Genomic DNA, 25,890 nt, shown 5'->3' with positions numbered 1-25,890 from the left:
AGAAGGGTCCCAAATCCTTTTTCCCATTCGGGAGTGCTCCTGTTGGGAGCTGGAGACGTAGCTGGCCTTGGTGGGCACAGGGAGGAGGGAGGCAGCTTTGGTGCCATTTCTCCCCTCCCAGGTGGTGCAATAGAGCTCCTTTCGACTACATTGCAAATCCCACTCCCTCCCACCTTTCCAGGGAAAATCATGTTACAACTGACCTAGAAACTCCATCCTTCCCCCTTCAATGACACCAAGAAAGCAGATTACCCCCCAACCACCGACACCCAAAGATAGGACTGATGGACACACAGATGGATGCCTGACATACCATGCGCAGCGTTTGCTTCCCATCACTGCAGTCCATGCCTTCACATCATCGTGCCACTGCGGGGATGTGAGCAGCCACTACATTCCCCTTCTGCCCAGCAGACTTCAGTGTCAATTTCATGCTTTGGGCAAAAATAACAATTGGAAAAAGTAATTGCATTTATCATGTTGGCGACTCAGCCAGCTACATAAGAATGTTACATAGCAAAACCACAGAATTCAGCCTGTTTTCACACAGGCAGCAGAACAATGACTGGCAGGAGTCCCCTGACATCAGACGTTTGCCTTTAACTCAAGCAATTCTTTCACCAACATCTCCAATCCACCAACCTGGGATACCACAGCAGTCCAGCCTGCAGGTGAAGCTGAAGCTAATGAAGATACCAACAGCCAGAGGACAATTTCCGACAACAACTAAGCAGGCAGGAATACCACAGCAGACTTATTCTACTATTTTGTCAGTGGATGCTTGGAAAGATGTAGGATTAAACTTCTCAAGTCACACCATGATTCATAGGAAATTAAACTTCCCATGCTTGAGGCAGCAGTGATGGGTGACAGATTATGGAAGAGGAAAATGATGGCTCTTCCAGTGTCACCACAGACCCCACAGATCTGTGAATCGCAGCTGTGCCTCTTACTGTAGCTCTTCAACCTGCACAGTACTGTGTGCTACTTCAATCTAGACTCTCCTTCTTTCCTTAGCCCACTATCTCTGCCCCTGTGTAACCTGGTCACTGTGCTTGCACACTGCTTTTTTGCACAATTTGTCTCATTAGAATATGCTGCTAACTTGCTTTGCTGTTGTGAAGAGGGATTTAAGATAATGCAATGCCCACCTCAAAGAGTCCAAGTCAGAAAATCAACTGTTACTGAACAGGCTCCATCCACTTCTAACCAAAGGTTGCTGCAAAAATCCCACCCACTCTTTGCACTGTAGTTACTGGAAAGCCACTCTGAAAGTTACAATTTTTCCAAGTAGATTGGACCCAATTTGAAACCAGCTCATTGAAACAGAGTCTGCCCAAGCAGCAAGCAAACCCAGCTCCTCAAATGGTTGCATGGTCACTTCATACAACACAAGAGACAAGGTGGGGCTGGAAGCAGAAGAGCTGCCCCTTTTGGATGCAGTGCCCAGCTAGATGGATTAGCCAAAACGTGAATTTGTTCCCCAAAGCCTTGTAAGCAAACGTAAGTTAAAATAGGTCCCTCTTGGATTCAGTGTTCATCGGTCTTCTGACTCCACGGTGTGTAAATTATGTCAGTTGTAGACTCCCTTGGGCCTCATTATGTTGGCATAAAACACCCAAATGAATCTGCCTGGGGCATTCTTCTGCTCACAGTATATAAACAGTTGCAGTGACTGATCTGCCACTTGTCAATGCACTCTCTTAGCCTGATCCTGCAAAATAAACTTCATTAGCCTAAGCTACCTTCAAGCTGCAGTAAAGCCATCCCTGGCATTAGCTTGTTCTTCTCAATGAAACTTGAACTGCCATAGATCTTGTTTAACAAACAACGTAAATACGTAGCAACGCCAGTGCAGCTACACTTAAATCAGTCCTAGATGTTGGTTCATACTGTGAATACAGGTTGTGATCGATATCCTTGTCTTCCAGTGCTAGCTGATGGTTTGACTGCAGAATGCTCACTGTCACCTCCCTAGAGAGGCTGCCACCCCACAAACCACTGATGGATGTAATCTTTTCAAGCTGAGGTGGACAAGAACCTGTTGTTTGTGGGTAAGGTAAGGTTTCAGCTATCACAGCTGCTTACATTGTGAACACCTATCTAAAGATTTGGAGTTACAACCAGCACCATCTACAGCACTTTTAAATAAATTTTGAGATGTCCATCCAAGAACTTGTACTACATTAGTTTAAAAATACTTTAGGGGTTTTTCCACATTTATGTACAGACCAGGATAAAAAGGTGCCTAAGAGCTCACAAGGGTAGTTCTATCTCCCCCAAGCCACTGGCACTTTTGGTACAGACTTCAACATAAGCAGGGCTTCAGCTTTTACTTACGTACAGGTGTCAGTCACCAATTTGGCTATGCCAGTGTAGCAGTGCTGGTTTAATCTGGCTGAGATTCTGATGCCCTGCACTCAGGTATGCCACGAGTTATTGAGCCTGGACAAAGATCCCAGACAGCACAGATTAATTCCTGATCAAGCTGACTCCTTGAAGCCTTTTTCTCATCTGACTGCCTCCACACGCAGCTTCTGTGCAGTGGTCTACTACAGAAAAAAAAATATCCTAGTATTTACTTCACTTCCCACATCTGAAACCGGGACCAACTCTATCCTCAGCTTTGCTCTGGCGGCTTAACAAATGGGGTCACTCAGGGCTTTGCCATCTTTCCAAAACTTTCCTGCCTCTTTCCTGAATGCTCTCCAAACTTTTGATGATTTCATTCACCACAGCAGCATTGCCATCAGGAGGAAATAAATTGAAGAAACCCTATGCTCTTTCTACCTCCAAGTGTCCTCCTGCTCAGTTACAGCTCAGCACCAAGACCATCCAGTCAGCTGATTTTGGCTGAAGAAGCTTTTCCAAAAATAAAAAGCTTCCCAAAAGCTTCTTCAGGATCCTTCTTCCTGGAGTTCACTGTCCTATAAATACAGCTTTTATTCTTTGTTCTTGCATTCACCTGCATCACCATATTTGTTGTTTGCTTGAGCCTGGCTCCCCAAGGGCTGTGTATTCCTCCCTATCAGTGACCTCCCCTCTCCATTATTTACTGTTTTCTTCTCATCACACCATCAACAGACCACATCAGTGGTGATTTTACGTTTTCTTCCATGTCATTGATAAAGATATTAAAAGCAAGAATACTGAAGGGACTTCGCTACAAACACAGCTGGCAGATGATTTACAGTTACATTTGGAGACCTGTCAGGGAGCCAGGTTTTAATCCATTTAACACACACCCTCTTGGTTTTATACTGCTCTAGATCCTTAATCAAAATGTCATGTGGTACCCAGTCAAATGTCTCACAGAAGTCTTGTACACTACTATCACTTTTATCAACAAAACCAAAGAGAGACATCCCATTCTATTTTCCATTAACTCATGCTGATTGGCATTAATTACAATTTTCATCCTTTAATTGCTCATGGACTCCCATGAACAAGGGCTAACTTGCACCACCCAATGCACCACTAACAGCATCCCTCTGACTCATCCTTGGCATGGCCCACGTCTATTTTGGGAACAGCAATCCTGTAAAACCCGAAGCTGGAGCTGGGCACAAACAAAGCTGGGCACTGTCTGAAGTGGCACAGTAGGGGGTCCATGGTCTTGCTGATGGCTTTGTCTCTTCCAGAGGGCTGGAAGGGGAGGTGAGCTGCTCCTTTTGGACACTAAAGAAAGGATGTGAAGAATGGCTCTGTCAAGTGAATCGACTACGACCAGTCTGAGATAGCACTGATCCACACTGGAATCACCTCCCCAGGGGTGGTCAGGAGACCACTTATTTATGGTAGAAGGGGTGATACAAAATATTTCTCTCATTGCAAAGGGACCAAAGCTGTTTATTCAGCATACACATGAGACTGAAGCATACTTCTAGCAATAACATAGCATGTGTTATCTTGTTATCACAACTACTTGGTTTTGTTCCGTGAAGGTTGGAAATAATTCATTAGCTCACCACTGAGTCACTGCCTCGGTTTTTTCAACTCCACAAGTGAAATATAGGAAGAAGTCCCACAGCACCCACCCACGATACTGACATGCCTATGACCCTGGGTTGTTCCTTTTTTATCCTTTAACTCTGCAAATCATTGTCTAAGTGTTCCAAGTAGAAGTAATTCCTCACCAAGAAACTACAGAGAGTAAAAGAAAACAAGAATTTTGCTTCAAACATCCAGATCATGTTGGTTTTCATTTTGATGTAGTTGACATTTTTAAAAAATTTGGAGCAGAACAGAAGTACTGGTTTAACTCTAAACTTTTTCTTTTTTTATGAGGGAGGTACTTTTTAAAAATTGATTTAAATAAAACTGAAGGAAATTTCTAGGAATAAATGTTTAATGTTTTGTGGGAGAAGACAGAACATAAAAGTTGAAGTCCTTCCAACACAATAGCAGAGGCACATCAGAGTGAAGTCACTAAACATTTCAGCATCACTAAAACAGCATTTGTTTATTTCCTACAAATATCTTAGCTGAGGGATTTTTCCAATCACCAGTCTTGGTCAGTTACTATTGGAATTCAGCTGCAGCCTGTCTCCATTTCAAGTGTGCAATCCCTAGTAAAGGGTAGAGATGAAAACCTCATTACTACCACAAAAAGTAATTCCCATAACAAGACCTGCTTGAATGAAATTGAAGTACCTGATGTAACTACCTAGAAAGCCCTTCTGAAGCTTGAGTTTGGAGCCCCATAAACCTGAGCATCAGAAGCAGAGGAGGGTGGGGGATGTAAGATTGCAACTCCCCAGACAGGACCATTGTCAGTGGTTTTTCTGTCCTTTTTGCACTTGTCCAACACTGAAGAAAATGACTGTGCTGGACAGCAGGGATGTTTCCCTGCTCAGTGCTGATTATACACAGGCTCTTCTCTGTCCCAGGGAACAACACAGCAGACAGCAGTTTTCAGCTGTAAGACGCTCCAGTTTCCATCTTTTCTCTGTTTAAGGCGAAATCTTGGCAGAACACACTGGAAAAACACAAAGGATATTGTAGTCTTGGGGTTAATGGCTACACTGCTGAAAACTTTGCAGAGCCTTTGACTTATCTCATTAGCAAGCCAGGGAGCTGCTTTGGCATTAGATGTCACCTATGCATTTGGAACAATCTCCAACACCAATAAATCTCAGCAAACATCCCCTCACTGCAGCCCAAACGCCTGCAAGGGTGCTAATCCCCAGCCAACATTCACTTGGCTAAATTATTTTTAAAAGATGATGCAGCTAATACTCCTTATTCCAGAGAATCCTGCATTGTTTTCCTTGCAAATTGCTCCTCCAAAAGGATAAAAGCTACAGCTTCTCACTTTCCACTCCAAAATAACCCTTCTCGGCTGGAGCAGCAGCCTATGAATTTCCCCAGGAAAAGTGAGATGCATCTGGTGAGTCCCAGCCCAGTCCCCAGCCACGGCCGGAGTGATGGTCCGGGGCTGTGGCTGCGTTTTATCACCCGTTGCTCTTTGTGCTGTGCCTGGCGTTTATGGCTGTTTCCCTCCTGGATTTGGACTCCCTCCCCGCCGGTGGGGCTGGGGAGCAGGAGCAGGGCCACGCAGGAGTCAGCGGCATTGAAGGGCTCTGCGCTGGCAGAACAATGGGTTTGCTCCAGGCAGAGCTACTGACTTTTAACAGCTCTTTGCCAGTAACCCCATACGGGATTGCATCATGGAAAATCCTAGTGGAAAGCCAGGAACAAAAGAAAGATGTCAGGCTGCTTTTAAAAGGGACTTGTTCTCAGGGCAGAGGAAGCCCTTTGGTGGCCAGAGTGGGAGGCTCAGCCAGAGGAACCTGAGCTCTGTGAAAGACTGGAGGCAAATCTGGAGACATACACCAGATGGGAGAGATGAGAAAAGGGCAATGCTCAGGAGGCGACAGCTTTGCCTCGTTTTGCAGCGTTCCTGCATTGTCTAGGGATGAAGTGTGTGTGTCTGCGTGGAAAAAATTCCTATGCAGACGTTGTGTCCCTTTATTGAATTGTCCCCATAGTCCCTGAAGAGTCCAGAGTGCCGATCAGGACAGAGGATGCAACAATGCCCACAAGCTACTGAGCTCTCATCTTTGATCCAACATCCCCAGAAAGGGAGCCAGGCAAGAGACATGTCCCTGAAAAACAGGGCTTGGGACACTGCTTGGACTCTGTCCAGGCTTGGGTAGCTGAAAAGCACCCAAGGCTGATTTTATAGTGCACAACAAGAGATTTTGGTCAAGAGAGGCTCTGTTCTTCAATAGAGAAGCACAGTGAAAGGTACAGTCACCACTCCATTTCTGAAGGGATCACAGCTCTAAGTGCTATCACATTGTGAGCCCAATGAGAAACCTTTTGATGGGGGATTAGAAAAGCAACACTACTTCTGTAAGTATGGAAGAGATTGCTCATGAGAAGAGGGAAAACTCCCAAGGAGAGCCCAGCAAAGATGCCCTACACTGCCCAACCGTGGGCTCACTGAAGCCCACATGCCGTGTGACTTTGGCTCTGATGTGATATCTAACTTACAAAAAAGACCTTCTTGTCTGCCTTTCTTATTCTAAACTGGTCTTTCTTTAACTCTCCAGGGACAGCATGTGGAAGGATAGTGCACAGCAGGTGCTTGAGAGGCTCTGCTTCCTACTTTGTTGTTCCACTCAAAACACTCAATTTCTCATCGGCAACACAAGGACAACCCAACCAGCCAGCGTGATGTATGAGATCACATGGCAAAAGGAAGGACACTGAGGTGCCATCCATAGAAAGGAAGCAGCAGAGGCTGTAAGCAAGCCTGGAAAATGAGCACATTTGCATTCTCATTAGCTATATGGAAAACAGCTAGGAAGATTTTTTTGGCAATACAGCTAGCCATTGACTTGCTTACTTGGCGGAAAGACTGATGCCAAGGAGCAGCAAAGCAAAGCAAGAGAGCTGGCCTTGAACCAAGGGATTTTGCAGATTTCTCATTTTGCATTCATTTCCCTTAGTCCAGGGGTCTTAAGTGTTGTCAATTTTAGGGCATGAGTTGGAAACCAGATTGCAGAAGGAGCTCTCCCCTATTTGCATACGGGTGTCTCTGCCTTTCCTTTCCACTCCATCCTTCGCCGAACAGTCCAGATTTTGGACAGAAAATCCCTCCCAAACTCCAGTGCTCCCATGCTTGCGAGTGTACAGGTCTGGCTGGCTGGAGCAGGGAGCGGAGCAGGGCTGGCCCTGCCCTGGCAGCACGGTCACACCCGCAGTGCCCAGCCAGCTCTCCCTGCTGCTGGCTGGGGATGGATCTGCTGCCACTCCTCGTCACAAAAGACACTCCTTGCTCAGCCAGCAGCGCTGGGCACCGCTCTGGGCTGCCTCAGTCCTGGTAATACTGGCAGTGCTGCTAGATGGTAAATAACTGAGGGCACAGCTCCCTTGCCTGAGAGCCCCAGCATGGACTGGATATCTCAATCACCTTGTCCCAGTCATCTCCAGAAATGGCAGCCACAGCAGGAGCAGCACACCCCTCTCCTGCCTGTACCACGCTCAGGGACATGATGGCCCCATGCAAACACCGTGGAGCAGCCTATCCCAGAGTGCCAGGGGACTGGGAATGCTCCTGGTTTTCCATTACTGTGGCATTATGTGGGACTTTGCTTGGAAAGGTTTGCTGCTCTGGGTTGTCCTGAGAAATCCTGACAAGAAATTGGAAAAGAGTGAATCAGATATCAGCTGTGAAGAGAAACCCTTCTCCCAGCACCTTCCTTTAAGGTTGGAGGTGGTTACATATCTCAAACCTTTTTCCCCACCGTCATTTCAAATAAATGGTTTAAATTTTGTCTGCCTGCATTCACATGCTTTTATGTTTGTTTACCAATAATATTCTAACAATAGAATTTACTGTCAGGAACATTTATCGAAATGGCAAATAATAGAAACCTCATAAGCACAGCAATTCAGACCCGAATCTGGTTCTGAAAGTCACGTACTAGTATTTCAGAGAAGAAACAATGCCGTGTGAATGTTCACCCAAGCCAAAGTCACCAGCACAGCTGAGATTTCAACCATTCACTAGTAACAGGTTCATTATCAAGATATATTGCCTGAATTATTTCTAGATGTTATTCAGAGAATTATTTCAAATAATTAATATATGTAAGAAAATTACTGGGTCTGAACAGAAGAATTGAACGTGTCACATTAGAGCTGAATAAATGCCCTGCAACTATTCACTCCTCTCTTTTGGATACACTGATTTCATCAGATCCAATGTTTAACCCCGTTGGGGCTGAAGGAAATGTTCTCCTATAGCTCTGCTTGCTGTGGTTTGGGACACAATCCTCAGGAACACCATCCCTCTCTGTAGGGGGACTGTGGCCTTGTCTCACGGGCTGTCCATTGTATTTCAGGAAAGAGAGTCATAGTTTTGCCTTTCACTTACCCCAGGATAATTTCTGTGGTCTTCAACAGAGCTGTGGTTGCACGTCCACGCACAGGACAAGAATTGAACCAGGTTTAATCTTGTCCATGGTTCATTGTTTCAGCATCTCAGAGGAGGTGCAGGAAACACCATGAGCAGAGGGAGATGCTGGCAGGAGGTGGCAGGACCTGGTGGTCCACGGCCAAATGGTGAGGACAGCCAAACCAGGGCAGGCTGGAACCTGTGCTTGGATCTCCGAGAAACACAGGAATCTTGATGATATTTTGGCTGGTGTCAGGAAGAGAAAAGTGAGTGTGAGCAATATGTTCAAACATATATGTGAGAGGAATCAGATCCAGAAACTGAAATTCCCTATTTGTGCTGTCACAGAAAAATGCAGTGGTAAGAACCACAGATCCACAGCAGTCATACATTTTGATAACACCTTCATCAAGTGTTGTGGGGTTTTTTGGTTGGTTTGTTTGGGTTTTTGTGCCTATGGTACCAGACACCAGAAACTGCTGTAGCTCTCTGTGCCCACAGTGCAACACAACCCCACCAACCTGCATTTGCACCACAGGGGACTTATGTCCTGCAGTTTCTCTCTTTCACAGTCATACAATGAATTCATCTTACCTGTAAGAGCAGCCTTGTCCCTAGAATCCCTCCAGCACCTGTGGTGGAGCTTCAGGAGTAAGGAGACAGGATCAGGCTTCAGGTGGAGAAAAAAAAAATATAGAGAGACATATAAAACAAGTAGAATAACTAAGGGAAAAGGCATATTTACATGGAAGTTGCTAAATAGGTGGCTTGTTAACTGCATTGTGGCATTGTTCCTTGTCCTGTTATTCCCAAGGGTTTGATCCCTTCTCATGCAAGCCCAGGACAGGCTTAACTTGACTGAGGGCAGGGTCTAGGTTTTATGGGGCAACAGAGGTCAGTGTGGGGAAAGAGTCTGCCTAGCAGGGTTTGAAGAGGGATTTGGGTGAGTAAGGGGCCCAGCGGTCACAATGGGATCTTTGCAAGACCTCAGTGATGCAGCTCATGGCATCCTGGCTACCCAAAAACATGCAGAGCCTCAAGAGCCAGGAGAACTTTTCTGCACCAACAATCAGCACAAAAAGTAGTAGCAATAACTGGGAGCATCTGAAAGGGGTTCTTTGCTTCTCTCTCCCACCCCCCCCCCACCTTTTTTTTTTATTTGCCTGACTGACAGAGGATTTAAATGCAAAGTGGATCTAATGCACACCCTGAAGTCGGCTGGCAGTATGCAAATGACCTGTCAGATTAAAATCTGAATGAAAGAGATAACAAGCTTATCTTCATAACAAAAGACTCTTACGGGCAAACTATTTGACGCAGTGTTGATGTTTGTTTTAACCCGTGGACTTTGGACAGTGCAATATTTCAGGGGCTTCGCTCTCCTCACTCCCCAGTGCTTGCACGCCTGTGTGTGGTGTGTGTGTGTATTTGTATTTGTACTGGCAACAAAAGGCAAGTGCTATGATAATAAGAAGAGGGAGGAGCAAAAAAAAAAAAAAAGAAGCCTAGCAAGGGCTCTAACAGTTGATTTCAAAGTCTTTTTTGGGGGGATGTCTCTGCAGAGCCAGTGCCAAACAAACCAGCAATAGGTCAACTCACGCTTGCGACCAGCACTACAGCTGCTGTGAGAATAAGCAAACACAGCAGCGGGGGAAAGAATTAAAGGAGGGGGCTGCAGGCGAGGCGGGCGATTTATTTTTCTGGCACGTGCAGAGGGGTTGGAGATGGATCAGCTGTATTTATTCTGTGAAAAGGGGAAAGAAAGGGAGGCAAAAGAGCAAAGCAAGTTTCATTGCAACAGAGAAAACAAAGATTTTCAATAAACTCCCCATTGCCACCCCCTCCCTGGAAAAAGGGGGAGAGGAAGAAAAAAAAAAAGCTGCAGGTGTTTGTAAGGGGTCTGTATAGAAACTGAGGGGTCTGTATAGAAGCCATGCAGGGAATTAGCAACTGAGGCAAGTTGCCTTTGGAAAAGGAATCTGCCCTGAATAGATTTGCATTTCTTAATTTAGGGATCATCAGCAAACAAGAGCTAGAGAAAGCACCCCTCTGCAGCACCAGGGGCTTCAAAGTGAGCAGGGCCGTGTGCCGGGCGGCCTGGGAGGCAGCCGGGCTGGCTATTGAGGCTGGCCGGGCTCCCGCTGGGGCTGGGCTCCTTCGGCTGGCGCCGGCCGGACCCGCGCCCGAGTCCCTCCGGCCGCCCCGCTTTATCCTCGCCATACAATGAGGAGCGTGCGAGCATTGAGCGCCCCTCGCCCAGAGGAAGCGCCACCAAATCCTCCCCTTTCAGGTCCTTCCCAATCCTCTAAAGCCCCTCAGTTAATGCCCCGCTGCTCTGCTCTCTCCCTGCTGGCCTCAAACCACCGAGCAGTATTTACAAGCTTTTCCACACGTTGCAATTCACCCTGATGCCGACCCCTTTGCTGTAGGGGACAGCAGGGGTGTGCCCATGCCACGGGGACAGTGGCAGGAGCAGAGCCCTAGGACAGAGCCTGAACCTGCACCACTGCCAAGGCAGTGCTGTCCACTCCTTACAGTGACAATGAATCCCAACAGCATCCCACACCCAAACAATTTCCTATTATTCATATATGTTCTCGTGTAAGGGCAGTCTTTGCACAGGACACCTTCCCACACATGGTCTGCAGTGCTCCCCAGGCTCAGTCCTACACTACAGAAATGTACCCGCTCCCAATTGCTCTGTGGGAAATGGGCTGGAAGAGAAATCCCAAATGCAGTTGTCTTGGATGGGACTGCAGAGCATGAAACCACAGGCTGGGGAGAGCCCTCCGGGGCAGGTCACTGTGCTCCATGAAAGGGCCTTTCAATTCTGGAAGGGAAAAGCAAAAAGAAATGTTACATAGATGTTAAAACAATGAAGGAGGGATTTGAGCACTGTGAAACTTAGCCATTATGTCCCTCCCAATCCCACTCAACAGCTCTTGGATGGGACTGCAGCAGATAACCCTGCAGATGCAAGAGAACAGATGGAGTGAAGTATGTCAGAGATAGAGAGCCATAGAATAGCTTAGGATGGAAAAGGCTTTTCACATCATAGAGCTCAACTGTTCACCCACCACTGTCAAGGTCAGCACTAGCCCATGACCCTCACTGCCACCTCTACATATTTTCTAAATACCTCCAAGGATGGTGGTTCCCTCACTGCCCTGGGCAGCCTGTTCCAGTGTTTTACAGCCCAGTTGGTGAAGATTTCTTCCTAATATCCAATGCCATTGTACCTCCCCAATGCAATTTGAGGCTGTTTCTTCTTATCCTATTGTTTGTTACTTGGAAAAATCTGCACGACGACTCTCACCTACTTTTATGGCTACAGAGCATCTTATGGGTGAACTGGGATTCCTTGAAATTTATTGGTTGCCATTTCCAATTTTCACTTGCACTGTGGCTACTGGTGTGCTGCTTAGGTGTGATCAGGGATGACATGGGCACATGAAACAGCTTCTTAGCTGGGTAAGTAGAACTCCCTCTCAGTTCTGTGGGAAGGGTTGAATATTCACTGATGTCAAATCTACTCAGCACAAACAGTAAATGCCAGTGAAATGTGTTGGTACAAACAGACACAGGAACCAGACAAGGGTAAAAATGCAGTCAAAAGTGGTAGTGAAAAAACCTCAATTTTTCCATATTTGCAGCCATATTTTCCCTGTTCTGGGAAACAGCTCTGCTTGGCCTTCTCTTCCACTCTTAGTTTTTTGTAGCTGGCTTGAGACCACAAGCTCACAGTGAGCTTATATGACACAAGGTTTACCCGGCAGCTTCAGTTTTAGCTCTCAGAGGCAACAAATGAGGTGAAACCAGAAGCGAGGGGTTGTCATATACACTGTGACCTGGATAACTGACTCTGGGAGGTTGGTCTCTAAATGCTCCTTTCAGAGGAGCATGAAGACGTTAGGAAGAATATTTTCCCCACTTAGGTATTTAAGACAGGTGTCTCAAGGTGAGCACTACAAATAACCTCACATTCCTCAACAGGTAAAAAGAGTATCTAGCCTTCATTGCTTTGGGAAAAGGATGAAAATGTAGTTTTTAAAGTACCCTTATGGTTTCAAACACAGAGAGCAGGTAAGAACCTCCAGCAATTAAATCAGCCTTTTAAAACCCTTCTTGCTTGCAAGCCAAGGTCATTGTTTTGCCTGAATGTTGGATTGCAACCTCTAAATCTTGGACAGCACCACAGCAAGAAAATAACACATTTTTAGTGACTCAACCCAAGGATTTGCAGAAGAGCATAGACCCCTTTCTTCTGAACAGGAATCCTGTAATATTCACTGCCAAGATTAAGCCTGGAACAAAGTAATAAGCAGGAGTGTACAGAAAATTTAGGTCCAGGTTGTAGGAGGCTATTTTTGTTACGGTATTTCCAACAGCAGGAAGAGCAAGTGCTCAACCAGCATGTCTGAGTAGTTGTAGGTCCATTGGGACATGCCCTTGCTAGAGAGAAGCACCCCAGCCAGCACAGCTCTGCAGTGCTTGGGGCTCATGCTCACCATCTGAGGCTCCTCCAAGCCACGACCTTGCCCAGCAGATCCAAATCCTGTTGCCTGCTGAAGCTCTGTTCAAGGCAAGAATGATCCTTAAACCAGGAACTTCTTGGGAAAGGGCAGTCGTGACTCCAGTCAAATTGACAACAAAGCTCCATCTGGCTTAATTATGTTCAGCATTTAATGCCATCATGTCTATTAAATGCTTTAGAATGCCTTCCCCAACTTTGGTGCTATATAGACAGTAAAAAGCCATGAACACAGCATTTCTGCCCTTGTCCTTTGCATCATTTGTCTGTTAGTGGTTTTGGTTTTAAGAACTAGCAGTGAACAAGAATCTGTATATTAATTAAGCCTATGGGGCACATAAGGCAGAACCTCCCTTGTGCCGGGCATTCACTTTTGGTTTTTTCTCAGCAATAAACCCGAGCAGCAGGATCCTCAGCTGGCATGGCTCAACACAGCTTATTTGAACTCACACAGTGACACGCTGCTCCTCTGCAGCACAGATCCTGGCTCCGTCTACATAAGCAAGAGCCTGTGTTTGCTCCAGAAAGGTAAGATAGGATCTAGAGAGATGACACTACTAAAACGAGGGTGAGAGGGTAAAGCCAGACAGCTGAGACAAGGCAGACAGTCCGTGACAAGCTGGAATTAATATATTAATTTAAAAATTTTTTTCTTTTCTTTTCTTTTTTTTTTTAAAGGAAGAGACTCCACTGATGGGACACTGATGTGTAGTTGAGACTGGAGTTCTCTTTGTCAAGAGCCCACGTGGAGAGCCCTTGAAGTTTTTGGCTGTGCTCATCCAAAAGGATTTTTAAGATGAGTTGCTTCCAGCCATTTTTTTTTCTGAGAAATGATCCAAGTCTGGAGCATCCTGCTCCATCAGAGACCAAGCTACAAAACCTTAACTCATGAGGCACACTCTCCTCCTCCCCCTTAGCTCCTGTGTGCTGCTGATGTGTGTGGGCAAACTCCATCAAGTGAAGAATCTTCGGGCTGCTCTCCGGTGATCCTTGTGCATGGGGAATATCTGCCAGTTCCATGACATGGGAGCCCTGGGCCCTCTTTCCAAATCCTCCACTGCTTCACAGGCCTTCTTCATTCACAAACCTCCAGGACCTCTCCATGCCTCAGTTTCCCTGAGTATAAAGCTGACGAAAAAGAAATTCCCACTTCCCCACGCTTTTTCTTTAAATTATGATGTCTTCCTTTTACAATGGCAATGAACAGACACAGCCAAGATAAAAATCACAGAGTAAAAATATACAAGAAAAGGCAGTCCTGCTCCAGACATGGCTTTGAACACAGACTGCAGTCAATTTGAACTGGATCTGTTCATGTTTTTGCCAAAACATGAGCACTTTGTAAATAATACTGTGATTCCCTGCTTCATAGGTTTGTTTTAAACCCTCGGTCATCTTGTGTGGAAGAGCAGTGTGAGCATCAGCCTTTCCCATGCGAGGTAGTTTATACTGTTAAATCAGGGCACATGGGAATAGGCTCACGAGCATTTTACCTGTAGCTTCCACTGATTGCCCTGTTTCCAGTCAATGCCAGTCTTCCCCCTTTGGTTACATGGTGATAGTGGTCAGGGGGAGGTTGCTGGCAGTATAGAAACAGCCAGTATACAGAGCCAGAGATAAAGAGCTTTATGAAATAAAAAACAATACAGAAAATCCCCTTGCATTCCTGAATCATCAGGAATTGACTGACTTAGCTATACGAGTATGAAATAAATAAAGGCGATGTTGTTCATTTTGTGTGTGTGTCTAATCCTATATTCTCAATAAAATGCATTTAACCTTGTTCCTTTAAAAGAGCTCTGGACAATCAGAATCATCTTTACAGAAGACTGTGCCTGCTTTTAAATTAGCTTTTTAAAACACAGCCATTCCCTCTTTCTCCTTTTCCAATTCCCATTCACACTTGGCACAGATAAACACAGGCCAGAGCTAGGAACTCTCCGAATGTTTAAATGGAAACCACACTCCAGAAGAGCAGTGCTTTTTCCCCACAGCAAGTACACAGTTTGCTGTCTGCCCAAGCCGTCAGAGATTCAAAAGCTTCATTTGTCAACAGCCCCTCAAATACCAAAAGTTTAGATAAACCAGCTTGCAAAACAACTACACCAGTCCCTCATGACTTGCCTGGGAGATGGTTTTACACTCTAGTAATATCACAGAAAGCACCTCACTCCCTCAGAAACATTCCTATCAGGTGCAGGTCAAATCTATTTAACCTAATTTTTGCCTATCCTGGCTTTACATCCAAAGGTCAAGTCCAGCTCCCAGCTGCATGGGGAGCTGTTCACAGCACTGACCTCCATGTCAAGCACAAACTTGGGAACTGGTGTGGAATTTGACCTGTAGCATTTGTTAATAACCTCCTTATTAATCATCCTTGTCACTTCTCCAGTGCCTCCCCTCTGTGGATGCAGGAGCACCTTGTGAGCTGTGGTGAAAGAAAATGATGGTATGAGTTAAGAAGGGTATCTCCATTTTCCACCTGGGAACAGAGGAGCACACGGGGCTATGTAATTAATGCTCAGGAGATGTGGGCTTCTGGCAGAACACATTCCCACAGCTGCAGACACACAAAACCCGCTCCCACCGTGATCCTGAACGCACAGGGGCATCCTCCTGCAGCGGGGCTGCGGTGTGGGAGAGGAGCCACAGTGGTGCTGTGCTGGGTGGCTGGAAACGATACAGGCAAATGAGCACGTTTGTGGTCAAGGATGGCATCTGCTGGGTGGGGGAATCGCAACACAGAAACCACCAGGGAAAAAGTTTCCCTCCTGCAAATGCTGGAATTGAACCACTCTTATCATCACCGGGGCTGCGTAACGGTGCGCTTGAATGATCAAATTACTGCTCTGTCTGTGAGCTCAGGTTAAAATCCCAGCAGAGATGATGTCTGGCTTTAGCACAGGGTTTTGCACTACTTACAGGTAGCTCAGCTCAGGCAGGCAACGCTGTGCAGCTCCGCTCCCGGTGACACTGGCACAGCTGATGAGACTGATGCAGGAGGAGGTGTCTTGGTGACGTGAGCAGGGAGCCAGCAGCCAGGACCTCCGTGTCTAGGGCCCCTCCTGGGCTCTGTCTCTGAAGCCCTTGAGCCAGCAGGTTTGAGTCAGAGCCCTAGACAGACCCAGGTAAAAGGTAATGTTATATCCAAGCCTGTAATCCCAATTTTGCCACAGTGAGATCCCATCCTAACCCCTTTCAGTCCCTTGTAGCTTTGGAAAATAAGTATTATTCACTTGACATGTTTCATCCTCACATTCAACAGCAAAGCAAAATCCACAGGGTGAGGTTTTCCCTTTTATTAGACCAGCTGGAAGCACTGGAGGGGAAAAAACAGACAAGTTATCAATGTCTAAGCTCCTCTTCAAACAGTGTGTTTAAGAATATTCTGAACTGAGGTCTGCAACTGAAATTGCTACTAATTTAATAACATCCTAGACAGATTTCTTACACTCTTAGTTGAATATTTGTAGATCAGTACTGTTTTGCATGTCTCAGGAAAACAGCCCCACAAGTTAGCCATGGGGAAAGTGCAGAAGGAACCCTGGGTGGTCACACATTATATTGCACAAAGCCGTACTGGGAGTGGGAAAAAAAGAACTCCTTACATGACAAAACTAGCTTTTCAAATAAAAATGCTTTTTGAACAGAAAGTTTTCAGTTACATTTTGCTTCCTTTTCAAGAAAAAAAATTAAAAATTAAATGAACGTGTTTTCTCAGTACCAATTCTGCTTTTTAGATAATATTTGTTTTTCAGTACTAAAAAATGCTTTGCTTTCTTCTGAAGCACTGAAAAAATAAGCATCTCTTTATACTTTTAGGGCAAATGCAGTATTTCCACTGCCCTGGCAGCAGTTTTCAGTACAATACATTTTTTAAATGGGGGGAAAAAGCATCTGCATACTTCAGCAATGTGTATTTTCAGTAACACTGACTTGACACTTCACCTTGGAAGCCTCAGATTGCAGCTTAGGGCAGCCCAGATGGCAGAGCACCAACAGCAGAGGTGCCAGTTGGTACAGACAGGCTGGATCATGTATCAATCAAATTGGTCTAAGTGTTCAGATTGAAACACTTGTATTATAAGACATGGCAGGGAGGAAAAGAGCTCTGGATATCCCCCAGTATTTAAGAAAGGGCAGATGATCTTGCAGGGAAGATGAGGCAGAGTATGGGCAGGGATCCCTGACTCAACTCATGCATCACTGGGCTCTTCCACAGCTTCCACGAGCTCCTGCTCAGAGCTGCTTCAAGGTGGAATTCACTAGTAGTTTTTCCACCCTGAAAGGTACTTTTAGTACAGCAGGGCTTGCAGAAACCCATGCTTTGGAGAATGGGAACAGTTGTCTGTTTTTAAGGATTGTTATGGTAAAACTTGGGCGACTGGATGGGTTTGATGGGCAGGGGGCCAGGGAGGTGCTCGGAGACCTGGACTTCATGGCTGACTGCACGTGCAGTGGGGGATCCCAGTCAGGTGCACACACTATCTCTGTATTTCACTTTCTGCAGCAGTAAAATGAGAGCATTTCTCAAGACCGTTAAGAGGTTAAATTCACAAATATTTGAAGTTTGCTTTGAGATCTCCAAGGGACGGGACTGCAGCATGCCAAACCATGGCAGCACTGTGCACCTTGGAGGCACAGTGAATGTTAGCCAATTAACTGCAGATTATTATGTTTAGAGGAATTAAAATAAACGCCTGGATTCTGACTTGGTGCAGCCAGGAGGGTGTAACAATCCCTCTGCTGTGTCAATATCATCCCCAGGTACATTAGTGAGGGGTCTCTGTGGTGCAAAGAAGCCAAGCCCCTCACCAACACCATTCAACAATTGGTCATCAACAAAAATTGTCCCCACCAGAGACTGTCTGAGGAGAGCTGGCGGCATTTGCCTTTTATCCATCCTGATTTTGAGGCTCTCATTTCTTCTCACCCCCAATGTTTCCCTTCAATATTCCCTTCAGTATTGTGGGTGAGGTGAACATAGCAAACAGCACATCTGATCAAGAACTCTGTCACCCCTAAGTATTTGCTTTCCAGGCTGCCTGGCCACAGTGGGAGCAGTGGTCAGTTTCCGAAGGACTGGATATCTCTGACTCCGGGAGCGGGAATCAGAGCATGCAGATAAGGCTGTCATCAGAGATAACAGCAGTCAACAACCCTCAGTGTCATTATCTCAGCAAAGGGAAAAAGCAGGCAGCTCCCCTTAATATACAAAGTGCGGTGGTTATATATGTCTCCTTTAAAATGATAGATGGAAAGGGATAAAGGGGGAAATCTAACAGAAAGCCTTCAAAGCCAGCCTGCTTCACATCCTCGCGCTCCCAAACTGGAGCATGTTTCCATAAAGGCAGTAAACAGCCTCCCCCCAGCCCGCACCCACACTCGCCCAGCGAAGTGGCTCCAGCAAAACAATTTCACCGACACGGATCCGAGCGAGGGCTGTTTTCCCTTCCTTTGGTTAGTGGAATTTCTTAAGATGGAATAATGAAGCAGTGATTGTCAAGCACGCCTTACTGGAAGGCAAACAAATTGGCTGGATCAGACCTTTTAAATTAAAAAAAAAAATAGAATAAACGTGGATTTATTCGCAACAGTTTGATTGCTGTCTGAAGCCATTACACTGTTAAGCTCCTTTTTACCTTATAATCAAACTCCAGGAGCATAACACACTCCAGTGTGTCACTGCGCTGTGTGAGCTGCCCCAGGATTTACCCGGCTGCATCCTCCCCATGGCACACACAGACATGTGCAGTACAGGACCCAGCACCTCCCTGCCACAGCTGGCTGCTTCCAAACAGGGACCTGCGTGTCACCACCACCAACACGGAAACCCCAACACGCTGCAACTGCCCCTTTCAAACACACAGGCCAGTTTGCAAAGCCCAAGACGAGCTGATCCCCGAAGAAACACCTTAATCAAAGCCCAAGAGGAAGTAGGGCAAATAAATGAACAAAGACATAAGGAAAAGTGGCAAAATCCTAAATAAAACGACTGGGTTTGATTTCTTTATGTGCATTTCTGAAGTGAGAAGAAGCACACAGAAGGGCATTTAATTAAATCAAAGGGTAAAGGAAGGGGTTGCCATGCAGCTTGCTATTATGTTACAGTTCACTAAAATGAAAACTTATTTTTAAACCTCTGGTATTAATTTGAGATTATTCAGATACTTAATTAAAAGTGCAGCATGTGTTAAATATTATTTCAACAAAGATTATCATCAAAACCCTATGTAATAAGATCCTTCAATGCTTAGAGCGATATTTTATGCAAATTTTCTGTGCCACCAAATGAAGGTCTCTTCAATTTTTTTCCTCCCTTCTTCATTTGCTGCAGCAAAATGTTCCAGGGAGGGGAAAAAAAAAAGGTTTCTAGAATAACAAGGATACTACAGATAATGCAGTGCAACAAATAGCAGCTCGGTGGTAGTCACGTTTCTGTGCCCAGCTCCCATCCTGATACCACTCGGCAGTAAAGGACGAGATCAAACAGGCTCCCATTAGAGCTAAAGGGCTGAATTTTGCTCCCACCATGGTTACAGATGGTGTCAGCCAGGAGTAAATTTGCCCTGGCAAAACCCTGTCAGAGTGAGAAAGGCAGGAATTTGCCCTTCATGCATCAGGAATGAACCAACAGTTCATACCTGGAACATATAAGATAACAAGGTTTCCAGGGCAAAGAATATGTTTTCCTGTGTGGGATTTCTCCTGTGGCCTTTTCTCCTGCGGATGAAGTCAGTGAAGTAGATGGGAACTAATCCTGTAAGACCAAGGTTCAGCGCTAAGTTTTCAGTGTCGTTTACAGAGTTCCATTTTTTTTAAAGGGGAAAAAAAAAAAAAAGATTAAATACTTGCTCTAAGTGACACTATTCTGCCTGAAAACCAGCAAATGAAACCCTTAAGAAAATAATCAAATACTTACATGGACTTCCCTCTTATGTAATGGCTGCATCAGTCCTGCCACAAGCAAACTTCATTTATTGATTGGGGCCAGCATTGCACTGATTCCCTAACAAACCCAGGACTATTCCTGAGCAAAGACCTCATTGTTTAAAGTGAACGTAACAGTCGCGAGGAATTGCACGTACTGGTTTGAACATATCAAACACTGATACTCCACAATGCAGAACAACTTCAAAAATAATTGTTCTTGCTATTCAGCATGCACTCAATACACTGATTTTCTAAACATTGGGAAGGACTTCCATTTATTAGAGGCTGCTGTCAAAATACATGAAAAACAACTACTTTCAGTTTGGATAATAGTTCAAGCCATCATCAAAAAACAGAATAAAAATCTTCCAGAGCACCAAAAATCAAAAATAACATTTTCAGTGTATTAAAGAGTCTGCCCATATCCAACACCCCCAGCATCATACACACACACAGCCTCTCTCGTGGATTCTTCACTTTCACGGCTGTCGCACAGTTTGAAAGCCCACACTGAAATGACGAGCCATGTATTCTGCTGAAATCACAGCCCTAAAAATCCAGGGACGGGAAAGGCTGAAGCTACATCATAGCAACTGTTAGCCAGCCTTGGACTGTGGCTGGAGGTGAGCTGCACCAGCAAGAGATAGTAGAGAAGAATAATTTTAAAATATCAAAGTCAACAAATCAGAGCAGCAGAATGCCAGCCGCGGCTTCAAGCTGAGAGCCAGGAGGGGGATTCCTCTGTGCTGGATAAGGATTATTAGTGTGGCTGTTCTCAGAACAAACTGCAGGAAAGGTGCAATAAAGTGCATTTAAGACGAAGAGAAAATTGTGGAGCTGAGGAGCAGCGCTCGTTTGTAACCATTTGCTCGGTCCTTCCTGCGGCTCGGTCGGTGCTTCGGCGGCAGCAGCAGCGGCTTTGGCTGCAAACTCAGCCGAGCAAGCAGCTCGCCCTTGTACTTGCCAGAAAAGTTCAGAACTGGCCACTGATGCTACCAACATCAGAGTAACAAATCCACGTGGGATCTAAAAGGATTTTGTTTTAGTTTGGTTTTTAAAGAATCTTGTTAATAGGCAAAGAGAGAGTTAGAAAAAGTAACAATCATGGGATTTTAATACTGAGGGTGCATGTGCTGAAAATAGCAAAGTTAGAAGCGATGAAATAAGAGATGTTCCATCGTGAAATCTACCCATAGCTGTATCTTGAAACAACAATCTGAGCATAACATGATATATCATCTTGGGTTTCATATGGACCCACATGCAAATAAAAAGCTGCTTTTACACGAACTTACATATTCTATATACGTATTTACTCAGATGTTCTTTGGGGGGTATTTTTGCATAAGCAACTCAATACTGTTTCTAGGTATCTTAGTGGTTGGTTGTTTGGTTTTGTTGTTTTTTTTTTTTGTTTTTTTGTTTTTCTTTTTAATAGGTCTTTAGGTTTGTTTTGTGTTTTTTTAAATTACGGGGAAAGTTACCTAGGACAACACGCCAGAGCCTCCTCACTCTGCACTGCAGTTATACACGCACACACAAAGAAAGAAAAAGCGAACAACCGCAAATAACCTCCTTCTCGCAGGGGGCTGTTGCCATGAGGAGCAGGGCCGAGCGGGGCTCGGGGCGGCAGCGCGGGGAGCTTTGCGCGGGGCCGGTGCGGGCTTTGCGCGGGGCGCTTTGCGCGGGGCGCTTTGCGGGCTTTGCGCGGGGCCGGTGCGGGCTTTGCGCGGGGCGCTTTGCGCGGGGCGCTTTGCGGGCTTTGCGCGGGGCGCTTTGCGCGGGGCCGGTGCGGGCTTTGCGCGGGGCGTTTTGCGCGGGGCGCTTTGCGGGCTTTGCGCGGGGCCGGTGCGGGCTTTGCGCGGGGCGCTTTGCGCGGGGCGCTTTGCGGGCTTTGCGCGGGGCCGGTGCGGGCTTTGCGCGGGGCCGGTGCGGGCTTTGCGCGGGGCGCTTTGCGCGGGGCGCTTTGCGCGGCCCGAGCGCGGGCGGCTGCTGCCCCCTATGGGCCGCGCCGCGCACTGCCCGCCCGGCGCCCGGGGCCCGTCCCGCAGCAGCGCAGCGCGGCCCGGCCGCGGCACAGCGCACACGCTCGGCTCCGAGAGGCCGCTGAGCCGCGGCCGAACGCCCGTGCTTGGGCCCGCCAGGCCGGACAGAGCCACGCTGGCAAGAGCGGCTCTGCTCACGGCACCGATTTCCCAGCGCCGCTCCCGCGAACTTTCACTGTCGGAACTGTTAAACAAAACTGCGGCTTTATCGCGGGCTCTTTGTGCTTTAGCTCACTGCTGTATGGTTCCAAAAAGGGATGGAGACCGTGCGGGAAAAGAAGAGGGAGCGCGAGATTCACACAACAGCAGCGGACTAGATATTAAAATAAAATTTTTAAAATTAAAAAAAAAAAAAATAAAAAAATAGGGATGGGGCTTTTGACCACCAAAGTGGTGGGGGGAAAAAAAAGAGCACGGCAATGCACAAATATTGACTTGTGAAGCCCCACACTTTGGTGCAGTCATTTATCACATGGGCTGAAAGCAGCACCCTTGCCCAGTCCCTTACACAAATGTGTCCACACGAACGCTCACCTTCAAGGAGCGCAAGTGTTCCTCTCCATCCTGTCATCACTTCCACTGGTTATGAAAATCTGGAGAAAAGCCACAAAATTAAGTTAAACCAGCAGGAGTTTAGAATCAGATTTCCAAATATAGTCATTTTAAAGGGTGAACTTGCTCGTCCTAATAATGCATAAAATATTGGTGTCAGTCCTGTTTCCACTGAAGCCCTTATAAATATGCATATACAAATCGTGTATAAAGTGATGTCTAAGTAGGAAGAGAATCATGTATGTGTGTGCATCCAGACTGTATTAAAGGTAATAAATATGCATGTTCTCTCTGCACAAACATGCATATTGGGGTAAACACTGAAACATACAAGAGAGTATATATATATTTTTCAGGCACTTAAAGTAGCTAATGAGACCAGGCAATGAAAACTTACAGAGTAAAAGTTAAGACTGTAATTTAAAGCAACTAAGATTAGATCAATCTTTTCAAAAAAGAAGTCAGACATCAGCCTGTCAACATATCCTGTCTCTCAGGTAATAGCTGAGAAAAATAAACCAAACTGTGGGGTTTGTGCTAATCTGAATATGTGGGGGTGCTTCTCTGATGGGGGCACGTAACTGCCTCCGTCCCAGAACAGAGGCAGTGCAGGATGAACTGTGAGGCCAGTCAGAGCTGAACACTCATCCTCTACCCAACACTGTATTTCATAAAAACCAAGCCAAGTTTATTCCCTTCCTTAAGGTCTTTCAGCCTTACCTGCACCAATCTGTTAGTTCATAACCACTGCAAGGGTAAAGGCTGCTCCTAATTCCTGCGTCTGGTGTGAGGCAGAGGACAGAGCTGGTTTTAAAAAGCAAGTCATGGTGAGAGCATACGGTGTGATGAAAACTGAATGGGGCCAGTAACACTTTGTGATATGTTTTGCAAACTTTATCCCATCTTTTTCTTCTATTGCATTTAGAAATAAATTAGCTTGCAGAGAAAGCAGGCAGTGACGGGCAGCTGGCCTAGGTGGCATGGGGACATTTATTATAAAGTCACCTAGTCAAGATTTCTGTCACATGAAGGTCAGTGTGCAGTGCACAGACACTCCACGAGCAGGTCCTGCGGATCATGTTTTTACGTTCCTAAAAGAATGCGTCTCTACAGTTACTGACCATTTGTTTGCTTGTATGGAACTCATTAACAGCTGGGTCATACTTGAAATCCCAGAGTTTATGGCATATGCAGGGGAAATTATTTTTCAGATGATCTCTTCAGTCACTTAGAGCCACCCACATAGCCCACACCCCACTGCCAGCCAAGCCGCCTAACATTGATCAATCGGTGTTCTTAAACTACCCATGTCCATAAGCAGCTTCCCATGGACCAAAACGATAGATGTTAGTCTTCATCAAACTTAAAGGGATACCAACACATCTAAAATATATTTGTCCTTTTTTTTTTTTGACTGAAACAAAACAAGGAAGAGAAAATGTCCAAAACAGCAGCATGTTGATTACTGACTGACAGCACAGTGTGGCACCAGGTACCCGAACCTGCTGTCCAAAACCTGCTGTGTTCCTACCGTGACTATTAATTGCACTGAAAACCCCTTCAATTATTGAAGCCCTCAGTTATCCAAAATTCTCCCCTTCTCCACCATTATGTTCAGATAATTGAAGCTGTGTGGAGCACACTTGCAGCCAGTAAGAAGAGCGAGCATTATCTTTCAGCTGATACAACTATCAATAGCAAGTGTACAGCATATACTACAAAGGCTTTATTGTGCATATGTAGGGAGATAGAGATGAGATACGGTTCCGGGAGGCAGTTTGTCTAGTGGTTACAGTACAGAGTTGGGTGTCATGAGACCAAAGTTTTAATTACTACCTCTGCTACCGACTCTGTTACTCAGATAAACCACTTGCTGTCTCTGCATGCCAGCATTTCACCCTGCAAAAAAAGGGCACTGTGAGAATTACCCACCTTTGTCAAGCACTTTGATATCCTTAGATAAACAGCTTCTTATGTGTAACTGCTGAGTATTACTGTCCATTTAATTGCATTTCTAAAACTCTTTGGAAAGAAAGGACTGAAAAAAAATAGCTGAAAACATTTGAGAAGCATAACTTTAGTTGTCAGAGACTGGCACAAAGTTCAGCAGACTTAAATCAAGGCAGACCTGGCCCTTTAAGCATAGTTTCCCGAATGTGACATGACCAGTGTGAACAAGCCGTACCTGTGCTAGGTACAAACTACCAAATGCATGTTCATATGTACTGCTGCAAAAATCTTTATGTCTTACCACAAACTAGTACTAGTACCTGGTATTTGAACAAGAATAATTCAGCATTCATTAAAGCAATAATCTTTGTGCTCAGTATGCTCTGAACAAAGTAATTTTGTATAGAGAGTCCCAAAACTTTCCACATAGAAGGATCGGCACCAGTGTGTGTCCTCCCCTCGACTGGAGCCAAGCGATGCGCAGCACATCACATGCTGGCACCAGGAAAGGTGCCAGGCTCAAAGAGCACATCTTAAACCGCGGTGCCATTAATGCTTCCAGCACACAAAATGCACAAAGATAATAGAAAACAAAGGTCTTTGAATAATGATAAACCTCCTGATTGCAGGTGAGGGACTACACAAGCTCATTGTACAAAGCTGTAACTGCACGTACAGTACACCCGGATACGGTGCAGACGTATTTGTAATCACCATCCACCAAACTCCTTAAGAGCAGGCAGAACACGACCCTGTGAGGTAATGAGAAGGCACCTGATGCTCTGCTATCTTTCTGCTTTGTCTTACAAGCATCTGAAATTCTGTTTTAAGGCTTTTCTGAGTGGCGATTTCTATAAATCGCCCTTCTCAGCTGGAGTGCTGAGGTGAGGGGAAAAAATCCTGCGCTCACTTAAAGCCTTTTATTTCTCTTGTAACATGGACATCTTGGAGAGCAGATTAGCCAAAGAAGAAAAAAATAAAAAGCAAATGGAATACCGTGACCTAATCCTTCCTCTCAGAAAAAGAAAGGGGAAAGAAAGCCTCTTGTGATCTCCAAGGAGGAACTTGCCTTGTAAACTAGTCTCCTGTTTGAAACGGAAACAAGAATGCGAATCCTGATACAGAGAGGCTACTAAAGGCAGGGAACAGCTTAACAGACCAGAGATTTTCCCTTTCAGTGCAACACAGGGTATTACACTGGTCCTGCCTACATTAGAAAAACAGGCAGCAAAACTTAACAGGTTATAAGATCCTTTGGCCACAAAGACATCCAAATGCGGTTATTTTTATACTCTAGGCAGGAGCATAATCTGTGTCCAAGTTTATAAACTGTGGGCTTGTAGTTTATTAAAAGGATTCTATTACTGGCTCCCCTCTCTTCAGTTATTGCATCCAACCCCCGTGACATGCAGTTACAGCCCTCTCAAGCCTGCCCCTCTATAAAACCAGGAATGCTGCCCCTGCCCCCTACT

The 25,890-nt window shown here is 45.6% G+C and overlaps 1 long non-coding RNA gene across 1 annotated transcript; it reads right to left on the bottom strand.

Annotated features, from left to right (window-relative positions):
- Nucleotides 1-313: 313 nt before the first annotated feature.
- Nucleotides 314-25,890, bottom strand: LOC116449541. Its single transcript, XR_004242416.1, has 6 exons — nt 22,451-25,890; nt 15,861-16,052; nt 11,093-11,237; nt 9,002-9,077; nt 8,387-8,653; nt 314-434 (listed from the first exon to the last, which is right to left on the bottom strand). It is a non-coding gene; the product is annotated as an uncharacterized LOC116449541 (long non-coding RNA).

The sequence above is a fragment of the Corvus moneduloides genome, chromosome 11 (genome assembly GCF_009650955.1).
Source record: "Corvus moneduloides isolate bCorMon1 chromosome 11, bCorMon1.pri, whole genome shotgun sequence".
In the NCBI taxonomy this organism is placed as follows: Eukaryota; Metazoa; Chordata; class Aves; order Passeriformes; family Corvidae; genus Corvus; species Corvus moneduloides.
This window is presented reverse-complemented; position numbering and strand designations above follow the sequence as displayed.